The sequence below is a fragment of the Bos javanicus genome, chromosome 1 (genome assembly GCF_032452875.1).
Source record: "Bos javanicus breed banteng chromosome 1, ARS-OSU_banteng_1.0, whole genome shotgun sequence".
Lineage (NCBI taxonomy): Eukaryota > Metazoa > Chordata > Mammalia > Artiodactyla > Bovidae > Bos > Bos javanicus.
In genome coordinates this window covers 90,071,632-90,098,117 of record NC_083868.1, presented here as the reverse complement: position 1 = coordinate 90,098,117, position 26,486 = coordinate 90,071,632, and the positions used below count along the sequence as shown (strand labels likewise).

Genomic DNA, 26,486 nt, shown 5'->3' with positions numbered 1-26,486 from the left:
GTCATTTCTAAAACATAATTCTAGATCTCAAGGATGGGGGTGGTAGTCGTGGCAAGATTTGTGGAGGTCAGACTATGGCAACAAAATCTCACCTCTTCCTCAGAAGACGGGAAATAAGCCAGAAATTGTTTAAAGAATATTTTGAGGAAAACCAAAGAGGATGAAAATCTGTTGTGTGTGATTGTTCTACAGCCTTTTGATCTCAAGTCAAGGCTAACCAATCAGATGAAAAGAACTACCCTGATGATTCAGACAAGAGGAAATCATAAGACCTAAGCAGACCACAGCTGTAACCTGTTCACTCAAACGCTACAGGACCGGAAAGCCCATCAGGGTAGCAGCAGGCCAGATGTGTCAGCAGAACGTGCACTCCAGGAGCTGCTGTCTTTGCACTTCCTCCTAACCACCACCACATGACTGCTCAGGTACAAGACTCACAGGAGGCTGTGGAAGCCACCCTGGCTTGGAAACCTTAAGCTGGAACCAACATCCTCTTATTTTAAGGGTCTCATGGGTATAGCTTCCAGGGGACCCAACCCATCAAGGGGCATACTCAGTCAGAAGAATGTACCACTTTCCCCTACCAGGTAGTCACTCCCACTCCAGATGCAACTCACAAATCAGGGACCATTTTGCCAGACCCCACACTGGTAATACCGTTGACATTCTGCCTTTATGTGCCACATGAAACACAGCTGAAAATTAAACCAAGGTCATTTATCCACAGAAAAAGAAAGGTTTGGTGAACCTTTTCCTCACAACACACTTGGGTCCTTATCCCTACTCTGCCTCTAGGATATCAATGGTCTTGGGCCTGTAACTTAAACTTCTATGGGACTAATTCACCTTCTATACAAGTAATGACTGGGTTGAACTGTGAAATTGTCTTGAGTCTTAAAAAAAATAAACTAGGCTCACTGAAATACAGACTCTCAAAGGAAAGAAGGAAATACCTTCTGAGTTCTAAGAAATAAAGGCAACACAGATATTAAAACTAACTAACAAGCTAAAAAAATATCTAGGGAATTCCCTGGCAGTCCAGTGGTTACGACTCAGCACTTTCACTGCCATGGGCCCAGACAGGGAACTAAGATTCCATAAGCTGCCCACGAGATGCAGCCTCCCAATTTATTTTTTAATTTAAAATTTTAAATTAAAAAATATCTTATTAATAGCACAGAATGCTTGTTTTGATGATATGAAGGTTAAAGCAAAGCAATGTAGTTCACAAACTTGAGGTTCAGAGGTTCAGTATTTACTAGAAGTAACAAAATAAATACTAAATTCTGCATTGCTTGCATACTCAGTATCATTTAAATCTCAAAACAAGCTTGTACAGTAGGTATTACTATCTCTGCTTAAGAAACAAGCTAACTGGGGCTCAAAGGAATTATTAGACCAAGAACAACACTAATAAGAGGAAGAATAAGGAACATCAGGTGCTGGGTCTCTTATCAACTTCCTCTCTAGATCTCTCAAGTCCTTTTTCAAAGCCTTTGCTTCCAAAGAGTTTTCTTATTCCAACATAACAAAGAATTTGTAATGAGAGTATCACTTTACTTAAGGGGAAGAAATCTATATCCATACTCTTACTGCCATAGGTAGGATGGAATCAATACAATATGGTACCCCCACGAGGAGACAGTATAAGTACTCTCACGAATAAATACAACTTTTTTGCCAGCCACACCTACCCAATTTTCCAAATACTTTTGACCTAGAGTATTCTGTACAACTAACTAGTTCTTCAAATGCCATGTAAAAAAAACAGGGGTTGGGGAGGGCAGCCATCAAGGCAAGGGAGGAGGCTAGGGAAGCACCGCTCTCCTGAAAACAAACAACAGATGCAGATTTCCTTCTGCTGTATTATTTAACAGGATGCCCCTGAAGCAGCAGCCGTTTTCCACTGAGGCAATGACTCTGATGGAATTCCTTTCACTGGGGACAATGGGATAAAAAAAGAAAGCAATTTCTTTCCTATTTTTTTTTTTATATTTGTTTAAAATAGTACTTTCAGTTACTTAAAGCCAACTGGACATCATTCTCTCCTAGATGTCCCCAAAGCATTGCAAACTTAACTACAAAAAAGAAGTGAAAGTGTTAGCTCTTCAGTCGTGTCCGACTCTATGTAACCCAAGGGACTGTAGCCTGTCAGGCTCCTCCGTCCATGGAATTCTCCAGGTAAGAGTAATGCAGTGGATAGCCATTCCCTTCTCTGGGGGATCTTCCCAACGCAGAGATCTAACCTGGGTTTCCTGCATTACAACAGGTGGACTCCTTACAGTCTGAGCCACTATATAAACATCATTCATCTCCCACCCCAAACTTGTTCCTCTTCTCATATTCTCTAGTATGGCTCTATCCTCCAGTCACTCAAGCAAGAAATATGGCTCCTTCTGCTCCCTCATCTCCTATAGCTTATCCAATCATCAAACACTATTACTTTCTATCTCTAGGGTGTTATTTCACAAACGTGTTTTCAGTTCCCCAAACCTCCCACATCCTCATGACTTAGGATGAGGTATATCCTCCAGCTAAACTTTAGATCACCCACCAAAGTTCTACCACCATTGTGGATACTTGTTTGATATGCCTATCTCCTTTCAATAGACAATACATAGCTTGAAAAATGCCCTAGAACAAAGCATAACAAATACGATCAAATATACCCTTCTCACAAAGGAGTGCTAGTGATTAAAAACTTCACCTGCACAGGTACCAAAAACTATGACAATAACATCACTGACATGTGATTCACTCATTCACAAAATCAATTTCATGAAGAACGAAGACAAATGTTAGTCTAATGCAAACCATATGTGAAATTAAGGATCCTGGAAGTAAAATTTTTGTTTCAAAGGTAAAAAATTAGAACTATGGCCACTTATTAAACAACCACACTTTGCTCTGAAATACTGTATTACCCAAACACACTAGTGAACTGTAACACCGTAGTAAACCATTGAAAACTATTTCAATACAGTACCACTCTGTTACAAATAAAGATGCAAATTTTAAAATATAAAGGCTGCTCTTAAAAGGCATTTCCAGGTTTGGCTTTTTAGGACCTATGGTTTGATTTTGATCCTGTTGATCACTGCAGACCAGATCAGAGGAACTGGTAACACAAAGGAGAACTACATAAAAAGAATTATCAACAGCTGAAAGTGAATCACTGAGAAAGGTCTAAGATTTGCTATTTTTTCCCCTTCATTGTGCTACAGACATAAACTGGACAGACTTATCAAAGAAACTGGAAGGCTTACAACAGGCAGGGATTCCTTTCATCATCAGTTTCTAACCCCAAAATCCTGGAAGGATAGACAGGAAGGTAGACTAATTCGCTCTACTGGCATTCTAACACTGGAAGAAATAAAATCCAAAAGAATACAGATGTGCCTTATGTGTTTACTATAATGAAGCTGTCTGTGCATTTTCAAATCTTCTAGGTTTATCTGTGCCACTATGAAACCATATCACAATCTGATACATATCATTTTTATTTCTTGCTTTCCCCTCTCAAAATAATTTGAATATTTTATGTCCTTGCTCTCTTCCAGCCACACCAAACTCCCTACTCCTTCCCACATGCATCTAATAATCCTACGCCAAGCCATTTCTTTACAACACACAACTGCTTAAGCGGGGGGGCACGCTAGTTCTTTACCATGATTCAACTGTATTAGTGCATTCGTTCAATAAATAGTCACACTGCCTTCTATTTCAGTTTTGCCCATTCGTCACCAAATTCAAGCATTTAAGGCAGAAGAAACTACACACAGAACTAGAACTGCGACAATAATGTGACTCCACCACTTACTGAGATGATACATCAGGCTGGTTATTTTATTTCTCTAAATCTGTTTTCTCACCTGTAAAACTATAAAGAAGTGCTGCTATGAGAACTAAAGGAGAGAATGCATAACAAGCATTTAATAGCAACTGAGATATAAAAAGTAATTAATAGCAGTACTGTTCATTGGCATTTTGAAAATGGGATATCATTTTTGGATAAATATTAGATATAAATAAAAGAAAAAAGAAAGTTATCCAACAGGGAAGTAGGAGTGGGTCAAGACTTTGGCCGCTGCAAAATAATATCCATTTTTAATTAGCCTCACAATCAATCATCTATATTCAGTATTGGATTAATCAAATGTCCATATTTAAAAAAAATATAAGTCTAACATTTTTATTCCTGTTCCCTGGCTTCCAACCAGTAGCTGAGAAGCAATGAGACTACCACATAACACAGCAACACTTAACTCCTGGGAATCACAACTTTCAGTGATGGCAAATAATGGGTAAGTTTAATAAAGCTTCAATTAAGCCTTCTTCACAATGAGACAGTATCTTTAAGTATTACCTTTATTTTTGAATGTCATATAGATTACTGAATATCTGTGTAGTTATAAATCATTTTCTTTCTAGATAAAACATCAAAATATTTTACAAACATCAAAAATAAATTACAAACATGTAAATTGTAGTCTCCTATTCCAGAAAGTTCCTTATAGGCAGCATAAGCTCTCAGTTCTCCCTGATGTCTGCCACCATGGACAATTTAATGTCTCTATAAGTGCTATTAATATGCGTCTTCCCTGGTATAGTAATAAAGATGTTAACAGTATGATTCAGTCTAACAGTGTCACTAGTAAAAGACTAATTTTACTAATTTGAAAGAAGTCAGCAAATCCCACTTGGAGTTTTAGTCAATTCTGCTTGACTTCTGTGTCAGTGACTGAAGAAACAAAGGAAAACGGGCTATTTCGTTCAAAGGGCAGAAAAGCAGCACTGGAGAGCAGAACAGGATCAGGAGCATGAGGCGAATGTCAGCCAAGAACCAGTGAACATTCTGACCCCGTCAGTTTGCTTTTTTCTACCATGCAGGGTAAGCAGTAAACAGAAAAAAAACAAAGTCTACTTTGCTATACAACAGAAATTAACACAACCTCGTCAATCAACATCAATAAAATAAACTTCTGTAAAAAGTCTAGGGTCAATGGCCTTTTATACATTTCCTAACAATATATAAATTGACTCTTTTTTTTTTCTTTTCCTCACTTTTTTAATCCATTGTTCCTGGACAGAAATTCAGGACACACCAAATGCTCAAGCTATGACTGTCGTGAGCCACATACTAAGAAACTTTTTCCATTCTAAGTCAATGTAAAGCATCTATTCTTTCAAAATCACTTATCTCTTCAAACTCTCAAATGTCCTTGAACATTCATTCATTTATTCAGAGCCTATTTTAAGGACCACAGATTTTACATTGTAAAGGGTGAAAGAACAACCTAGTTAAAACCATACTACACGTGCGGGAAATGAGATGGGAATACCAGACCACCTGACCTGCCACTTGAGAAATCTGTATGCAGGTCAGGAAGCAACAGTTAGAACTTGACATGGAACAACAGATTGGTTCCAAATAGGAAAAGGAGTACATCAAGGCTGTATATTGTCACCCTGCTTATTTAACTTATATGCAGAGTACATCATGAGAAACGCTGGACTGGAAGAAGCACAAGCTGGAATCAAGACTGCCAGGAGAAATATCAATAACCTCATATATGCAGATGACACCACCCTTATGGCAGAAAGTGAAGAGGAACTAAAAAGCCTCTTGATGAAAGTGAAAGTGGAGAGTGAAAAAGTTGGCTTAAAGCTCAACATTCAGAAAACGAAGATCATGGCATCCGGTCCCATCACTTCATGGGAAATAGATGGGGAAACAGTGGAAACAGTGTCAGACTTTATTTTTCTGGGCTCCAAAATCACTGCAGATGGTGACTGTAGCCATGAAATTAAAAGACGCTTACTCCTTGGAAGGAAAGTTATGTCCAACCTAGATGGCATATTCAAAAGCAGAGACATTACTTTGCCAACAAAGGTCCGTCTAGTCAAGGCTATGGTTTTTCCTGTGGTCATGTAGGGATGTGAGAGTTGGACTGTGAAGAAGGCTGAGTGCTGAAGAATTGATGCTTTGAACTGTGGTGTTGGAGAAGACTCTTGAGAGTCCCTTGGACTGCAAGGAGATCCAACCAATCCATTCTGAAGATCAGCCCTGGGATTTCTTTGGAAGGAATGATGCTAAAGCTGAAACTCCAGGACTTTGGCCACCTCATGCGAAGAGTTGACTCATTGGAAAACACTCTGATGCTGGGAGGGATTGGGGGCAGGAGGAGAAGGGGACGACAGAGGATGAGATGGCTGGATGGCATCACTGACTCGATGGACGTGAGTCTGGGTGAACTCCGGGAGTTGGTGATGGACAGGGAGTCCTGGCGTGCTGTGATTCATGGGGTCGCAAAGAGTCGGACACAACTGAGCGACTGAACTGAACACATGCAAAAATAAACTTCTAGAACTGCTTCAAACTTTAAGTCCCCACAGAAGTCTCTGAATGGAGGATGACTTGGCAGATTATGGATCTCCTTGATGTTCAATTCTACCCAGATATGTATTCCTACACTGACATTACGTATACAAGGAGAACACAGAGAAATACCAAACTTTTGTTCAGAGTATACCTAGAATAACCTTACTGCTAATTTGATCCATCTGATACTGAGAAATAATATACACACACACATACACACATACATACTCTGTGTCCAATTCCTGGCACAGAGCTCTTAAAATCCTTGTAACTTCCTAATGGTACTAACACTGGGAATGTTTTTTGTTCTAATATTTGATGCTAGATCTTGGTTTTTCACAGAGGTCCTAAATTCCTTGGAATTTGCTGGATGATAGAAATGACTTTAGTTGTAATGAGGAAACTCTCGGTGAGCTACTAGACAACTTCAGGATGGAGCTGGTCACAAAAAAGAACTCCACCATTGTCTTCCTCCAGCAAAGAGAGAGAGTGGTGACTGGGCTAAGGTCTGACCATGCTGCATGATGAAGCCTCCATATAAGACTCAAAAGGATGGGATTCAGAGAGCCTACTGGCTCACTGATGCATAAATGCACCAGCAAGCGCGGCTCTGCACCTCTTCCCCAGACTCTGCCTCATGCATCTCTTCCATTTGTCTGTTCATCTGTATCCTCTGCTAAACCCTTCCTTTTACAATAAACTGGTAAACATAAATAAGTGATTCCCTAAGTTCTATGAGCCATTCTAGCAAATTATCCAGCCCAAATTATCAAGTCACAGGAACCCCAATTTATAGCCAGTTGGTCAGAAGCGACAATCTAGGACCTGTGTCTGGCATCTGAAATAGGGGTAGTCTTGTTGGACTGATCCTTTTACTGGTGAGATGATGCTAACTCCAGGGAGACAGTGTCAGAATTGAAATGGACACATATTCATTACCTTCTCATGTTTTCTTTATGTCAATCTACAATGATTTTCTCTTCCCAAGCATTATTCAAAGAATACATATTTCACAAAGACATTATCATGGACATTTCACTCAAAAGCTGAAGACAATAAATGATATACAAAGCTCACACACAAAGAAAGACAAAAAAAAGAAAAATATTTCCCCATAAATATATAATGGGAACCATCAAAAGAATCAAAACACAAGTTCTTAACATTGTTGTCTCTGAGGATAGGGATACTAAAGAAGTCCCCCCACCTTTTTTTCACTTTATTATATGCATTCCTCATTGTCATTGTTGTGTCACTCAGTTGTGTCCAACTCTGTGTGACCCCATGGACTGTAGCCTGCCAGGCTCCTCTGCCCATGTGATTTCCCAGGCAAGAATAATGGAGTAGGTTGTCATTTCCTTCTCCAGAGGATCTTCCCAACCCAGGAATTAAACCCCCATCTCCTACCTGGCAAGCAGATTCCACCACTGAGCCACCTGGGAAGCCCCATGAATTCTTACTTCCAAGGTATTTTTTTTTAAAGCACTGAAATTTCTGATTTTCTAAGTCATCCAAAGCCAGAAAATTAAATTCCCGTAATGTAAATAACAAATATTAACTATACACATGTCTTTTGTACACCCCCATCACTGGTAATTTGATAATTTAATAAGATTTAATATAAATTTTATGTAGAAAATTTTTAAGTATTTACCAATGTTTTAAAATTTAACTGCTAGTACAGAATAACTTATAAATTTGATGGTTTTTATTAAAGGAAATTAAATGTCCTTTCCAATTAAACCTAAAAACCTGGTCATGGAATTTTTTTCCCAAGTCATGAACAGACTGCTAGACAAAATCAAAATATGACTTGTCATATTCCCCTTTCACTGATCAAAGCAAAGCCCATAATCAAAGGGGGAAGGAGAAACAGAGTAAGTAGAAAGACTTTAGGGAAATTTTAGAAGAATCCATTTGTGATTTCTCTTTTTATTGGGCTTAATTCATAATTAATTATTACTGGGATTAATTATGCATTATGCTGTGAAATACCGAATTTCTTCACTCATTTGATTACCATGAGTTGAGTGCCTACTGTAAGCCAGGATCATTTCCAATGATAAAAACAGAGCAGTAAAGAAAATTCCCTTAAGTTTATATTTTAGTAAAAGAAGAAGAGAACAAATAATTATGAGTACGTTATAATATATGGGGACTGTCTTGTCTCAGTTTCTAAAAACAAGAGTAAATACTTAGTTTTAGCACTGTAACCATTCAGGTTCACTGACTGCAAATACAAGAAAGAAACTCCAGAAAACAGGATTTACTGAAATCATTAGCTCAGAAAAACCTGGATAGTCAGATTTTGAAATAAAGAAACCACAGCAGTTTTATGGATCGAGAATATTCCCACTCAGCCCAATTAAGTTTGTTCCTGGAATTTGTTTCAACAACTTGTGGTCAAATACGGTCCCATGGCTCTTCTATTCCCAATGAATGACTGGATTCACACATAATTAAGACTTCCATTGATTTTATTTATAGGTAGGTAAATAAACAGAAATGAGTGGAGGGTGAAAGGTTATCAATCCTGAGGCAGAGAGATCTACAAAGAACAATTATTTGTATACCATTTCTCCTGCCACAGGACGGGACTGTTGAAATCTGCTCTAAATAGACAATCTCACGCACTGCGTCGTGATGTGCTGCTGGTTTACCTCTCAGTTCAGGCGACAGCACTGGCTACCAACTTTGAGGATTATTTTAGTTTACTTCCAAAACCATTTATTGTTCCTGCAGCATCAACAGAAGCTCCAAAATCAACTGACATGCACAAACATTCCAAAAATCTCCTTGGGCCTGTATTTCAACCTCTCGCATTTTCTTCCAGGTCATTTTATTTGCAGTGTTTTGTCCTTGCCCTTTCCTTCCATTAAGTCTTGGTATTTCTAACACCAAATTTCTGGAAGGAGAGGATTGAGGACTCTCCTCTACAACAAAAAGACCCTAGGCTCCCTAAGCAAACAATCCACAAACCATCATTCCAAAATGCAGCATAAGGTGAATCTAGTTATATTCCAATACATATCTCACCAAACTTCATTCAAATAACTGAGAGGGCCATTTTCCTACTCCACAACTCTAAATGCCAACATCCTACTTACAGACAACCTCAGTTTCTCACTGCTTTCCAACATGCATCCCTTCTTATTCTGTGATAGAGTAGGTTTATTCTCAGTGGTGCCCTCTTTAATTTAGTATGCTTATTCTAACAGCTTCCACTTTCCTTCTTGTCCCATCCAGAGCCTATCCATTTTTCAAGATCCAGCTCTATTCCTTCCTGCTCAAAGTCCTTCCTTAATATTCCTACCTATCAGTGATGTTCCTCCTCTCGGAAGAACACTGATATACAAGTCATTTTACAGTGCTGGAAAATACAGCCCAGACAGATGAAGTGATCTACCCCAATTTAAACAACAAGTCAAAGACAGAAAAGTGAAAGTGAAGTCACTCAGTCCTGTAGCCCAACAGGCTCCTCCCTCCATGGGATTTTCCAGGCAAGAATACTGGAGTGGGTTACCATTTCCTTCTCCAGGGGATCTTCCCGACCCAGGGATCGAACCCAGGTCTCCCGCATTGCAGGCAGATGCTTTAACCTCTGAGCCACCAGGGAAGCCCCAAAAACAGAAGCTGGAATATAATCCAGGTCTTTAAACTCAAAAGACTAAAGTTTATCATTAGTTCTTGCAATCTTCTCACTCTAATCTTACTTCCCATGCTAATCTTACCATATTGCTTCACCCTTAAAAATTTCTCATGGATTCTCTACAGATCACAGGTCAAGTGTAATCTTCTTTAATGTTTCTTTTTGACAGCTCTAATTCATATTAATTTCCCTCTTTTCCAAATCTACTGCATTTAAATCAGTATCTCACAATATAGCAACTTTTTACTCCACATAGGTTATCTCATTTAATCCCCAGAACAATTTGAAAAGGCAGGAATATATTTGTCACCTTTACAAACGGCCCTAAGATGTTAAGATGCTTACATTCAAACAATTACAGTAGCTCCTCCACCAAGAGCTGCTATTTAGAACTATGTCACCACCTCCAAAGTATATGCTCTTTAAATACAACGTATTTCTTTTTTGTTTTCCTTCTCACCACACACACATACAGAGTGGAAATTATGCTGAGATGACAGATAAGCAATTCTTTCTTTGTAACTAGAACTCAGACTCTTAATTTTTGATCCAGAATTCTTTCAATTATAACCGATAGCTTTTGCTTGTTAAAGGATTTCATCCTTTTCTTTAAAACCACAGTCAACATAATCTGAACCCGTTTCTGAGGAAGCAAACCCAAACTGAGGAATATTCTTCAAAACTGTCAATGTCAATATAGTAAGACACAAAGAAAGTCTGAGGCCAGACTAAAGATTAGTCAGTGTGTGATCTTGGACTAGATCCTGTATCAGAGTAAACAAGTGTTAGAAAGATCATTTCAACAATTAGCAAAATTTGAACATGAAACACATTAAGTAACAGTATGTATCAATATCAATACCCCTAAATTAGACCATCGCACTATGGTTACTGTAACAGGAGAATGTACTTGTTCTTAAGAAATACATACAAGCACTGAGAGATAAAAAATCATGATTCTCAAATGGTTCAGCTAAAGTAAGAATAATGAGAATAAAAAATAATGATAAAAGAGACGATGAATAATAATATAAAACAGAATGTACAAAAATGTCCAAAGCTGGTAAATCTATTTGAAAGGTATACAAGAGTTCAAATTTACAGAAAAGGTGAAAAAAGATATTACTGAAAGAGGAATGGATGGGCATATTCCAATATTTTCTGGGAAGGCCCAGATAACTCGTATTTTAGGTTTGGGGGGCCTTCGGGTCCCTGTCACAATTACTCAGTGCTGTCACTGTAGCACAAAGACAGACAACAACATAAACAAATGGGCTTAGTGTGTTTCAACAAAACTTTGTTTACAAAAAAGCAGGCCTTAGTTTTGCTGACCCTTGATACAGATGCAAAAGACTGGCCATGTGGTGGTAAATGTTGGGAACTGTGCAACAGGAACACAAAATTCACTGCATTTTCTCTTACAAGTTTTGACATTTTTCATAATAAAGATTTAAAAACAAAGCCCTTCACCGAGAAATCTTCCTATATGTCAATCTCTTCCTTCCCTTTCACAGCCTACCTCCTGCAGAGGAAAAGTCACAACTGATGTATTAATTTTCTCTTTAAATTCTAAACTCCCTGATGAAAGGGTCTAATCTGATTATTAACATAAATCTGGTGGTCTAACAGGACGATGGAGCACCGTTCATCTCTGGCTCTGAACACAAGTCTCTGCTTGGCACATGGGAGAGGAGACTGTTTCTGTGAGGTGTAAGGAAGGCAAGCCTGGTTGTGGTACAGAGCACACTGGCAGCTGTAGATGCCTTGACAGAGGCTACCACTGTGCATGTTGGACACACTTTTAGATTTTACTAGATTTTTCTTGCTAAAGAAATAAAATTGGTGGAAGCTGCAACTAATTAAGAACCTCAGATTACTAGAAACCTAGAAAAACACAGGGAGGGTTTGAAGCAATTAAAAGAACCATCCTTGTTCCCCATCCCACAGATGGAAGAAATGGGGGTAATTCCAGCATTCTAATTAATAAATGTGAAGTCAAAACTATGAAGCATGTGGAAAAACTACAGCAACATTAATAAGCAAACTTTTATTCTATTAAGAGAAGACATACTTAAAATATATCTGTACAATGTTGACAAATTAACCAAAATTCTGCTTCTGAGCACTACTGTCAAATGTATTTATTCCAAAATATTGTCTCTTAAGTAAAGTACATTCTATTAGGTGATATAGGGTGTACAACAATTCAAATATTTCCCCCTCCTCTAAAACAAGATACACGAAGACATTAACTGCTATACAAAACACATGTGGTGAACACTATAAGCCTGTGTGTCAAGGCATCTAGAACTGTTATTAAGAACATCACTCCAAGCAGGGGTAAAATAAGAAGTGAGATGACAGAATGGAGAGAACATCAAAAAGTTCAACATATTCCCTGGAAACTGCTAAGTACTAATCAAAAGCCCTTAATACTGTCATGAGATCAGCCTCTAACACAGATGTCAAATTTGGCTCTATATACTATAATTTGAACTCTTGTGCACTTGAAGAAGTCAAGACCTCTGACCTGAAATGTTAGAACATAAAATACTGCAAGTCCACCAATAGTAAAGCCACACTGTTGGAAATTCAATTTTGCGGGGCTAGCTTTCATATTGCTATTACAGTCAAGTTTGAGGAAAAGCAGAGCTTTAGGATCAATGGCTCCGGTCTAACAGAGGTAAACAGGCTGCTGCAAAGAGCAACAGGTTCTTTAAATACGTGGCAGTAGCCTGAATCAAAGCACAGATCATCACATATGTGCAGGAAAAACTGGTGGTCAGGTATCTATCTTTCCGAGCTCTTTTGCAAATAACAAATAATTAGCATCCACATCTTCACCTTCCAATTCCAATAGCATTTCTTAAATTGCAATACAGCTAACTCTTCCCTGGTGGCTCAGATGGTAAAGAATTTGCCACAATGCAGGAGATCCAGGTTCAATCCCTGGGTTGGGTAGATCCCCTGGATAAGGGAATGGCAACCCACTCCAATATTCTTGCCTAGAGAATCCCCCGGACAGAGGAGCCTGGTGGGCTACAGTCCATGGGGTAGCAAAGCGTAGAACAGGGCTGAGTGACTTAACACTTTCACTTTCACTACTTGAGTGTAGGGTACTATTTAATACAGTGAATTCCTCTCTAATAAATTAAGCTAAGTGAAAGTGAAAGTGAAGTCGCTCAGTCGTGTCGGACTCTTTGTGACCCCATGGACTGTAGCCCACCAGGCTCCTCCATCCATGGGATTCTCCACGCAAGAGCAGTGGAGTGGGGTGCCATTTCCTCCTCCAGGGGATCTTCCCAACCCAGGGATTGAACCCAGGTCTGCCACACTGCAGGCAGACGCTTTACCCTCTGAGCCACCAGGGAAGAAAAAATTAAGCTAAGAGTGCTGTTAAACATTACAAGAAGTCAACCATAGGAAAATATCAGGTTGTGCAATATTTCCTACACATACTATCCCATACTTCACATTTATGTCTTATAGCTATAAAGTGAGAAAAAGTGAAATCTTTTTTATTAACTTGTGGAGTCACAGAAACCTGTAAACAGTAACAATCTTCAGGAGGGCCATTCAAAAGCAGGCAAAGGAAATGAAAATCTTGACAGTATACTTTAATTCAGTTCAGTTCAGTTGCTCAGTCATGTCTGACTCTTTGCAACCCCACACATAGACTGCAGCACATCAGGCTTTCCTGTCCATCACCAACTCCCAGAGCTTGCTCAAACTCATATTTGAAAAGTCTTTTCTTAATGTATAAGTAGGTTCAGGAAAAAAATTCATATACATGAAAAACAGTATTTTTACTTTAATTTTTTAACATCCAAATAATTTTCTATTGGGATATAGTCAATTAACCACATTGTGATAGTTTTAGGTGAACAGTGAGGGTACTCAGCCATACATATACATGTATCCATTCTTCCCCAAGCTCCCCTCCCATCCAGGCTGGCACATAACACTGAGCAGAGTTCCATGTGCCATAATATAGGTTTTTGTTGGTTATCCATTTTAAATATAGCAGTGTGTACATGACCTTCCCAAAGTCCTCAACTATCCCTTCCCACTGGCAACCATATGTTCGCTTTCAAAGTCTGTGAGTCTCTTTCTCAAAACATTATTTTCACTTTCTTAAACATAAAAATACACACATTAATAAAAACTTCTAAATTTAAGTCTTAAAAAGTTACAGTTACATAAAATCTTCACTTTAATTGATTTGTACCAATTACACATTGAAGCAAACCTATACCAACATCACAGAACGAAAGCTTTTATTTTAAGCCAATTTTTCCCAACCAAAATCCAGGCTATTCTCAAAGTGAGAATTTTGGCACAGTCTTTAAAATAAAAGCCTGTAAAATGAGCAAACAAGATAAATGTTTAAAACATGAAACAGGCTAAGTTCAGTTTTTTCTATTTTAAAAGCCACTCCAAAATCTCACTTCAAAGAAATAAAGACACCTACTTTTTTCATGTTCTTAATTCTTATTTTCAGTTTGAGTCTTATCACTAAAAGGTCCTTAAATCATTCTGCCTAAAAGCCAGGTATTTAAATATATTTGCATCAATCAGCTTACATAACTAAGAGGTTTCTTTCAAACCTTACAACAAATGATTTAAATACACCTATCACAAAAGTACAAACAGGTACTAGTACATGTTCTCCTTCTCCTTAGGAGAACTCTCTTCTAATGCATCCTTCACAAAGTAACAGCATAAATTCCTCAATCAGGAAAGGTACCTTTTAGACTTTCCTGGAAGTTTAACAATGAAATTCCATTTACACTATCACAGTTTGCAGGTTTCTGAAATCTTGCGAACTTCAGTCCACAGTCAGTGAATCACCACTATGACAAATGGGATGGACTAACGCTTTGATTTTCAGTTCTCACTAACTTTTCGCTCTTGCTATAGTGTCTCGTTCCCACTGTTCATTGTTTTCTCCGACAAGCTTAGTTAAGCCAAAAAAGAAAAGAATTAGCTCAAAAAGGGGATCGGTTTTCAGGATAATGCATAATGTTGGCTAACCAAATCCTTCAAGGCAATAATCTATTTTCACTCTCTCATTTTGCTATTTGACAGGAATGTGGAAACAGATGAACCCTGAAAAGAACAACCCTTCATAAATATGAAAGCAAAGTAGAAGAGAAAAATGGAAATTCTTCAACAAACTTTGTTCCACGCAGAAATCCATTCTGTCAATTTAAGGACAAAATAACTCAACCTCTGCTTGAGTTCCTTCAATGGTGAGTGCTTTCATGTGAGGGTGCCCATTTTACTAAAGTATTAGCTCAAACTGTTACAAAGTTCTCTCCTCTCTAGCATTCAAATGCATCTACCTGTAACTTCTACTTAGGGCCTCTGCTGCTGCTACTGCTGCTAAGTGGCGTCAGTGGTGTCCGACTCTGTGCGACCCCATACACGGCAGCCCACCAGGCTCCCCTGTCCCTGGGATTCTCCAGGCAAGAACACTGGAGTGGGCTGCCATTTCCTTCTCCAATGCATGAAAGTGAAAAGCCTCTAGAGCTACACAAAACAAGCTTTTAACCTGCTCTAAATGAAAACCTTAGGTACTGGAAGGACTTTCTCTCAGTCTCATTCCCAAGTGTTCTATTTCCCATTTTAAAAAATTGTGATGTAACAATTACAAAAGCTGCTCCAGTTTGTGTCCTTCTAAAAATATGACTCCTACGATGAAACACAGTGCTTTTATTTACAGCAGTTTTTCTTCAATACTTAGTGAATTTGTTCTTATTTTAGACAACAGGAATGACAGCAGTCAGTAGTAATAGACAACGGGATGACAGCAGTCAGTAAAACTCAATCTCTTAAACCACGAATAAGATCTAGGAAGTACAGATAAAAATTCACAAAATATTAATAATCAATATTCTGTAATAACCTAAGTGGGAAAAAAAATTTGAAAAAGAATCAGATCAGATCAGATCAGTCACTCAGTCGTGTCCGACTCTTTGTGACCCCATGAATTGCAGCACGCCAGGCCTCCCTGTCCATCACCAACTCCCGGAGTTCACTCAGACTCACTCTTGATGAAAGTGAAAGTGGAGAATGAAAAAGTTGGCTTAAAGCTCAACATTCAGAAAACGAAGATCATGGCATCTAGTCCCACCACTTCATGGGAAATAGATGGGGAAACAGTGGAAACAGTGTCAGACTTTATTTTTCTGGGCTCCAAAATTACTACAGATGGTGACTGCAGCCATGAAATTAAAAGATGCTTACCCCTTGGAAGGAAAGTTATGACCAACCTAGATAGCATATTCAAAAGCACGGACATTACTTTGCCAACAAAGGTTCGTCTAGTCAAGGCTATGGTTTTTCCTGTGGTCATGTATGGATGTGAGAGTTGGACTGTGAAGAAAGCTGAGCATTGAAGAATTGATGCTTTTGAACTGTGATTTTGGAGAAGACTCTTGAGAGTCCCTTGGACTGCAAGGAGATCTAACCAGTCAATCCTAAAGGAAATCAATCCTGAATATTCATTAAAAGGACTGATGCTTAAGCTGAAACTCCAATACTTTGGCCACCTAATGTGAAGCACTGACTCATTTGAAAAGACCCTGATGCTGGGAAAGATTGAATGCAGGAGGAGAAGGGGACAACAGAGGATGAGATAGTTGGATGGCATCATCGGCTCAATGGACATGAGTTTGTGTAAATTCTGGGAGGTGGTGATGGACATGGAGGCGTGGTGTCCTGCAGTACATTGGATCTCAAAGAGTTGGACACGACTAAGTGACTGAACTGAACTGATGTGCTTACTTACTTTTTGCCTTCTGGATCTATTTCCAATAGAGGGATATTGAAGTTTCCAGTTATCTCCTTGCACTTCTAAGTCTTTGCTTCACGTACCTTGATGCTCTGTTATTAGGCATGTACATGTCAAAATTTCTATGTCTTCTTACAGAATTAAACTTTTTATCATAAATGATGCTTTTCTATATGTGATAACTCTCCTTGCTTCCAAGTTTGCTTTGTCTGAAATGAATATATCTCTTCTTGATTTCCTTTAATTATTGCTCTCATGGTTTTTTTTCTCCATCCATTTAGGTTTAATCTATATGTGTCTTAATATTTAAAGTAAGTTTCTTATAGACAACATACAGTTGAGTCTTGTTTTTTGATCCACTCTGACATTCTCTGTCTTTTCATTGGTGCTACTGGAAATCTCTGTCATGGAAGTGAACTAAAGTATATAAGATCACAGATTAAGCATCCTTGTATTAGGAATTCAGGGGTTAAGGTCCAGTGGTTCTGTGGATTTGAGGAGTGTACATATTTATTTTTTACTAATCTAAAACTGAAATTTAGCATTTCTGTTTGTTATAAAATAAGCAACAAACCACAACAGCACTGGCAGTACCTGTGGCATTGATATCTATAGAACTCACACATATTTTTATATCACATTCCCAGTTTTTACATCATGAGAAACGCTGGACTGGAAGAAACACAAGCTGGAATCAAGATTGCCGGGAGAAATATCAATATTTCTCAGATATTATCAATAAATCTCAGATATGCAGATGACACCACCCTTACGGCAGAAAGTGAAGAGGAACTAAAAAGCCTCTTGATGAAAGTGAAAGTGGAGAGTGAAAAAGTTGGCTTAAAGCTCAACATTCAGAAAACGAAGATCATGGCATCCGGTCCCATCACTTCATGGCAAATAGATGGGGAAACAGTGGAAACAGTGTCAGACTTTATTTTTCTGGGCTCCAAAATCACTTCAGATGGTGACTGCAGCCATGAAATTAAAAGACGCTTACTTCTTGGAAGGAAAGTTATGACCAACCTAGATAGTATATTGAAAACCAGAGACTATTTTGCCAACAAAGATCCGTCTAGTCAAGGCTATGGTTTTTCCTGTGGTCATGTATGGATGTGAGAGTTGGACTGTGAAGAAGGCTGAGTGCTGAAGAATTGATGCTTTTGAACTGTGGTGTTGGAGAAGACTCTTGAGAGTCCCTTGGACTGCAAGGAGATCCAACCAGTCCATTCTGAAGGAGATCAGCCCTGGGATTTCTTTGGAAGGAATGATGCTAGAGCTGAAACTATAGGTACATGTATATGTATAATTGAAATGAACACAACACTGTTAGTCAACAATACTCCAATATAAAATAATTTTTTTTTTAAAAATTCACAAAAATCTGTCATTGTAACAAATGGATGCTGAGACAACTGAATATCCACATGCAAAAGAATGAGGCTAAAACCCTACTTCCTATCACATAAAAATCAGTTTAAAATCGATCAGAGACCGGAGTGACATTAGATTTAAGCAATGGTTTCTTAGAGATTATACTTAAAGCAGAAGTAACAAAAGGAAAGAAAGTTAACTGCCATCAAGAAAATTTGAAACTTTTTTGCTTCAAAGAAACACAATTTAAAAAAAAATAATAATAAGGTTATCAACATCAAAAGCCCCAGTAATAATGGTTATCAAGGATGTGTATAAGCAGTAAACCTCACACACTGCTGGTGTGAATATAAAATGCAGTCACTTTGAAAAATTCTGGCATTTCCTCAATTATTAGCATTTCATTTGAAATAATGATTAGAAAATTTTTTTAAAAACAAAAATTTCAAAAAGATTCTTAGTATAAAATTGATGTGTCATTAAAAGATTTCATAAAAATAAAAAACTTTACCAAGATATGTTTCCTTTCTATATGGTACTTACCAATGACTACAATGACCCATTTGCAAGTGTCTTTATACTTATTCCTGACAATTTAAAAAATTCACTAAATTCTTCAGTTACTAGATTTTCAAATTTTTAAGATTAAAAAAAGACATTATCCCTTACACTGACAAGAGATTTTATAATCAAATAGTTAAGTTGGAGAGCAATGACTTGTAATCAAAGTTTAGTATGGGTGATTAAAAATAATAGCTTCTAGAGGAAGACCATTTATTTACCAAAAAGTATATGCAAAATACATCACGCAAAATGCTGGGCTCGATGAAGCACAAGCTGGAATCAAGACTGCCATGAGAAATATCAATAACCTCAGAGATGCAACACCACCCTTATGGCAGAAAGCAAAAAAGAACTAAAGAAGAACTAAAGAGCCTCTTGAGGAAAGTGAAAGAGGAGAGTGAAAAAGTTGGCTTAAAAATCAACACTCAGAAAATGAAGATCATGGCATCTGGTCCCATCACTTCATGGAAAATAGATGGGGAACAATGGAAACAGTGAGAGACCATTTCTTTGGGCTCCAAAATCACTACAGATGGTGACTGTAGCCATGAAATTAAAAGCCGCTTGTTCCTTGGATGAGAAGCTATGACCAACTTAGACAGGATACTAAAAAGCAGAGACATTACTTCACCAAAAAAGGTCCGTCTAGTCAAAGCTATGGTTTTTCCAGTAGCCATGTATGGACGTGAGAGGTGGGACTATAAAGAAAGTTGAGCGCCAAAGAATTGATGCTTTTGAACTGTGGTGTTGGAGAAGGCTCTTGAGAGTCTCTTGGACTGCAAGGAGATCAAACCAGTCAATCCTAAAGGAAATCAGTCCTGAATATTCACTGGAAGGACTGATCCTGAAGCTCCAATACTTTGGCCACCTGATGCAAAGAACTGACTCACTGGAAAAGACTTGATGCTGAAAAAGACTGAAGGCAGGAGGAGAAGGGGACGACAGGATGAGATGGTTGGATGGCATCACCAACACGATGGACAATGAGTTTGAGTAGGCTCCAGGAGTTGGTGATGGACAGGGAAGCCTGGCGTGCTGCAGTCCATGGGGTTGCAAAGAGTCAGACACAACTGAACAAGTGAACTTAAGCTTTACCCAATAAAGCTGATACAGATACTGCATTTTCCCCCACAAATTATGAATAGTAAATGCTTGGTTCTCTCAAAACAAGAAAATACTCATAAAGCCAAGATTGCTGGGTACCCCCCTTCCTCATCCCCAACTTCATGATTCAACTGCTAGGCCTGGGACAAGACCAGGGATTTGCATTTCTTACAAGTTATCAAAAGATGCTGATGCTGTCAGAGGCCTACTACATGATCCTGAATCATATTAACAATATTCTGCTGAGAACAAAAATTGGTAATGTTTATGATCCAATGATCATTTGTCAAACATCTTTTACCAAACAATCAGTACATGCTTCCATTAACATGCCCATGAAGTATCTTTCAAGCCTTTGCTCAGCTATTCTGCATCCATGAAGTCTTTGATTCTCCTGATGAGAAATAATTGCTTACTCCTTTGAATCCAAGCCCTTTCTTGTAACACCCATAAAATAACGATTATCAGCTTTATTTAGTTTTAGCTTTAGACAAATAATTAGTATTATTTGTCTAGCTATTTATATTCAAGACTTATACCATCTATTAAACTAAATTTCATGGTAGCCAACAGCTCTTCAAGAGTTCTCAGCACAGGCTCTCCAAAAATACTGAATAAAAACATGTTCAGTAAATAATCAGAATCAATATTTTTCATTTAATCTTTGGAAAAGAGGAAGACATAGTATGTAAGCTTTTATAGAGACATGAATTGAAAACCAAATCTTTTTCAAATGACTGTACATAATGCTAAATTATAATACTTAACAATTTAGGCACAAGATTAGGAGTAAGAACACTGGACCAGAGTCTCAAAACCTAGCTTCAACAGAAACTTAACAATATAACCCTTGAGTTGGTCAATTAACCTACTCTGCTCATAAAATGTATTCATAAAATATATTCACAATCCAAAATCAGACTATATGCTTTCAACATGAAATCTGCCAAAGACAGATTAAAATCTGTATATACCTGCTGTCCAAGTTCAATTATGTTATATTGTTTATATTAAAAGTATCTTTTATGGCACCTGACCTATATAAACAAACTCTGCTTGTATACATGGTGGTTTAGTCGCTAAGTCGTGCCCAACTCTTGAGGCCCCATGGTCTGTCTGTAGCCTGCCGGGCTCCTCTGTCCATGGGGTTCTCCAGGCAAGAACACTGGAGTGGGCTGCCATTTCCTTCTCCAGGGGATCTTCCCGACCCAGGAATTGAAGCTGTATCCTGTATTGCAGGCAGATTCTTAACTGACTGAACTACAAAGGAAGTTCCCACCAATTACCTTGAAAACAAGAATCATTCCTATGGTATCTCCAACATCAGAGAACATCACAGAACATAGCAAAGAATTTAGCAACACTTTTATGTTCTGTTATCTGAATTTTCAGCATGAGTTATAATTCTATATTTTTACATAACTCCAATGTATTATCTTTCATCTGTTTACCCAACTTTAGCAGACTATGAGCTCCTTCAAGAGAAAAAGGGGACCCAAGTGTTATTCATACCCCAATGCCTAACACAGAACCTAGTAAACAGCAGGTGCTTAAGAAATACACAAAAGCACTGTCTTTCATGATCTCACATATTCTTCTTCAAATAAGTGTGTAAGACTATTAGTATCTACACTAGCAATTTAGAGAAGAAATGAGATCCAAAGCAGTTCCAGCAACTCAAGTCCTAAATACAAGAAAAGCATACCATATTTAGAATCCTATCTATGATGAACTTCAAGATCAGAACAACAAAGGGATCACTTTCTGAAACTTATCAGGTCAATTTAAGGAGTTTTGGAGGGACAGGAAGGCTTTCCCAGATGGTGCAGTGGCAAAGAATGCACCTGCAATGCAGGAAGACTCCGGTTCAATTCCTGGGTTGGAAAGAGATCTCCTGGAGTAGGAAATGGCAACCTGCTCCAGTATTCTTGCCTGGAGAATCTCATGGACAGAGGAGCCTGGCGGGCTACAGTCCATAGGGTTGCAAAGAGTTGGACACAACCGAGCAGATACATACAGAGGGAGAGGAAGGGCTGTTTAAACACATGCAGGCAGTCCTCACTTTGTCCAGTAGTGTGGGACCACAAAAATGACTGTTAGATGAAATCAAGCCAACTAACCTTAATCTGGGGGAACTGTTGGATGACCTTTTAGAACTGTCAGTTATATAAGAGGATAAAATATAGGAGAACTAATACTCAGTACATTCTAATTCAAAAAATGAGAACAACTGTGAACCAAAGTGCTTTATTTGCCTATAAATAAACTTATCCAGTAGTTTGAATAGCACTTGTCTCCTCTAATGGTATAACTTACAATACAGAGGGAGAGCATCTTTTACATTTTATACATCTTGGGAAACTGCCATACCCTTGTCTAAATTGGGACCAGCTTCTAACATTTTATCCCCTGCACTTTCAATGTTAAAAGAGTCCCATTAGTGTGATGATTCTGCCAGCATCACTTCCTCTGGACATCGCCCTTTTCAGCACAACCACTTTCCCTCATTTATTCATAAGTCTGCCTTCATTAAGCTCCTCTCACTGCAAATCCAGAGTCTCTAGAATGGTGGCAACATTCTTTTCTTCTGTAACTCCATTTACATCTGACTCAAATATCACTTTCAGAGCTATCACTTTTCATTTCCTTATGGTACTTTCATTTTTATTGACATTAAGGTGTGGCTTAATAAAAGTTCTGTGATGTTCGGAAGACAGTAAGTAGATTTACTGAGGAAAACAAGTAAGGAGTATTATGGAGGGAAATGTTTAATGGCCATAAAAATTAATTAGGTTATGTAATTTTAAAAAAATCTACATGCCAAAACCATCCTATGCAAAATTAAAAGGTATGATTAACTGAAAAAAAGTTACATTTCCCAGATAAAAAATTAACTTCCTTCATATATAAAAAGATCTTTAAGGAAATGACCCTCCATTCAGAATGTAGGAAACAAACAGCTTACAGAAAACAAAAATTTTAAAGCCTGAAACATGAAAGGATGCTCCTAAAAATTTAAAGTTTGAAACATGAAAAGACATGTCCTGTAAGAGAAATGTAATTAAGAGTTCACCAAAAACTTCTGATGAAACCTGGATAAAACTCAGATATAATGCTGAACAAGCTATAAATAAGGACACTTACTGTATGATTTATATGAAGTATGAAAAAAATGAATTGATACTATAAGTCAAGATGACATTCACCTTTCCATAGGCTGGGGCCAAAAAGAGGAAGGAGGGAAAAAAGGTAAAACAGTGTACTAATATACAATATTTTAGAGGGAAAAAGTTGAGAGAAAGTATATTATTATTTGTATATAACATCATCTCTGGAAGGACATATAAGAAAATGAGAACACTGGTTCCTCCAAGGAGGGGAACCAAGTAGTTGCAGGAAGATTTTTCCATGTATATACTTTGGCAAAATTTAAACCTTGAGCCATGTAAAATGTTTAAATCTTCAAAATGATGACACTAAAAAATGGTTACCTGAAAGAGAAGCAAAAATAGGAACCCATAGAGAGATTATCAGAGCCTAGATTAAAATAATTGCTCATCACTTCTCAGAGAAAAACTATCTAGAAATGTTTTAAAAGGAAAAGGCCACAATATTTGGGATTTAGATATACTGTGAAATTAGTTAAATTACTGCAGATTATTGTGAGGTCCGCAATACAATAGCAATAGGAAAGTATGTTTCTGAGAACAAACAGAATTTATTTAGCAAAATAGGGATGTTCAATCTCAACATTATCTTTTTGACATGAATCCAAATGAGAGAGATGAGACAGTTCTAAATACTTAAGTAGAAAGGAAACAGAAAGAAAGAGACTAGACAGAGCCCCAGAAGCTATGTTTAATAAGGAATCAGCAAACTGTAAAGGGCAGAACATTGAATTTTTTTATATTCACACCACATAAAACGTTATGGTCGTGAGCATCCACTAAAATGTTCTTGCTATCTTCTACTTCTACTGCCTTGTACAATAAGAACTCTGGTTTGGGAGCCCCAGAGATCTAGATCCAAATCTAGCTCTGCCTGGTCATTACTAAGAACAAGTCTGAGCACGGCACTTCTGAGCCTCAGCTCCTACTTGTTTAAAATCAGGATATTACCACCTACACCTTGTAGTATTCTCATAAGGGTTAGAGAGAATGCATTTAAAAATAAAAATCAAACAACAACAAACTTTAGCACAATGTCTGGTGAATAAAAGGCACAAAAAAAGCGGGGGGCGGCATTTATTATTGCCTCCTCTGCATGTAAAAATACTGTAATTCTTTTTACAGTGTGTGCTAAGTCACTTCAGTCATGTCTGACACTTTGTGACACTGTGGACTGTAGCCTGCCAGGCTCCTCTGTCCATGGGATTCTCTAGGCAAGAAAAGAATACTGAAATGGGTTGCCACGCCCTCCTCCCGGGGATCTTCTCTACCCAGGGATCGAACCCACATCTCTTGTGTCTCCTGCATTGGCAGGCGCGTTCTTTACCACGAGCGCCACCTGGGAACCTTTTTACAGGAGACGGTTCGATTTTTTTGTGTCTAGGACACATGACAACAAACAAAAAAGGAAACTATTTTATTTGCCTAGACACAAAGACCCTTCATGATTAAGGAAGAAGAAGGGGAAGAGAATCACACTCACTTTTATACCCATTCCTTCTCATTAATCACTGCTTCCAGCCCTCAGTACTGCATGAAGTGCCTGGTCCTTCCCAAGACACTAAGGTCCCAAACTTAGAAGAAGGAAAAAAGAAAAAACCTAAATGGAAAAGGTACCTTTGGTCATTCCGAATATCCACTGTCAAATCTTAAACACTTTAAGGAAATCATTGACAACTTTCAATATAAATCCCTGCTGTAGAGGCCTTTATATTCCAGTGGAAGAGAAAGAAGGAAACATAAAAGCAGAAAGCATTCTGAGGGTTAATTTCAGCCACAGTATATTCCTAAAGTAAGTTTCTTATATGGCAGCCACGCCTGGTCAGAGCACAAAACACAGAGACGCAGACATAGAGAACAGACTTATGGGCACAGAGGGGTCAGGAGAGGGTGGGACAAACTGAGAAAGCAGCACTGAAACATATTCATTACCATATGTAAAACAGATAGCTAGTGGTGGGAAGTTGCCATATGATGCAGGGAGCTCAACCTGATGGGACTGGGCAGGTAGGAGGGAGGTTTAAGAGGGAGGGAACATATAAGTATGTATACTTGTGGCTGATTCACATTGTTGTATGGCAGAAATCAACACAACACAACACTGTAAAGCAATTATCCTCCAATTAAAAAAAAATACACACAACAGCAATGTTTATTGTTCATTGTTAACAGTGTGATTGATGGTTTGCACCTGGTTTTGGTAAGACCTCCAGAGAGCTCTGCCACTGGGGCTGGTTACATAGCACAAATATGCCTTTGTTGCCAACAGGATATGAGAAGTCCCAGCTGAGACTCCACTGTCGGTTCCCTAGTTCCAGGGTGCTTCGTGCACACGCACTGATCCTGACCTGAGAAAAAGCATATCTGGTATGATCTACAGAGGCAGGCCCACTGCAGTTCACGCTCAGCCTCTTCAGGTCCACTGCTGTGAGGCAAGCTGTGGCTGTAAAGCACAACCCTACCCCAGTGCAGGTGCTGTGCTACACCCTTTTACAGCAATAAACCACAGACTAATCAGCACCATCATTTCGGTCCCTTGAGTCTTCTTTAGCAATCAAACCCTGCCTAACCGCCACTATTAGGGGAACAGGTTAAAAACAGAAAAAATAACAAACGTAGTAACTGTGATGAAAAAAATAAAACAGAATGATCTGATAGTGAAATGCCATAAGAGGCACTGAGATTAGAGACTACAGCTGGGAAGGCGGCGGGCGGGGGGGTGTGTGGAGGGAAATATGAGTTAAATCCAAGCAAATGCTAACTAAGGGTGGGAGAATTCCAATAAAGTACACAGACTCTGGGATGAGAACAAGCTGGATGTAAGCAAAAGTGTGGTTCGATGGTGGTTAAGTAAGGGAAAAATGGTAGGAAATTAAATCAGATCAGAGGGCCTAATAAATGTGCATTTCAACTTTCTCACTGCCTCTATCTTTTTAAACAGTCCTTCACCCTCACTCCAACCTTTACAATGCCTCCAGAGTAAACTTTATAAAAGGTAAATATGGTCATATAATGTGGCATATTAAAATAAATGAATGTGAAATCCTGGGAATGCCATTATATTTGCTTATTATCTCTCCTCTCATATCACATAGTTTCAAAATACCCTAAGGTTGAGTCACGTATTTCCCCAGAATTCTGTTCACTTTTTTAAACCACACAGCATGCCCAGTATACATACTCTATGCAGGATAATGATTAAGAACCAGACACATCTTCTCTCTAGAGTTTGAAAAATATATATATACACCCCTCCACAAACACACACACACACACAGTACTGGACATCTGTTGTTTTTGGCTGTAAGCATACAGTCTCCTTCTGGAACAACATCTAATTTTGCTTTAAAAACACAATACAGCTTCTACTGCGCCGAGTCCTGGTTGGATTTTCATTCAGCATATCTTGTCCTCCCCTGGCCAAAGAATGTAAACAATCAAAGCTAGGCA

The 26,486-nt window shown here is 38.3% G+C and overlaps 1 long non-coding RNA gene across 1 annotated transcript; it reads left to right on the top strand.

Moving 5' to 3' along the window:
• The first annotated feature begins 5,067 nt into the window (after positions 1 to 5,067).
• Positions 5,068 to 25,562, top strand: LOC133246935 (uncharacterized). The gene is made up of 3 exons (XR_009736200.1): positions 5,068 to 7,849; positions 15,120 to 15,283; positions 25,306 to 25,562. It is a non-coding gene; the product is annotated as an uncharacterized LOC133246935 (long non-coding RNA).
• Positions 25,563 to 26,486: the final 924 nt, after the last annotated feature.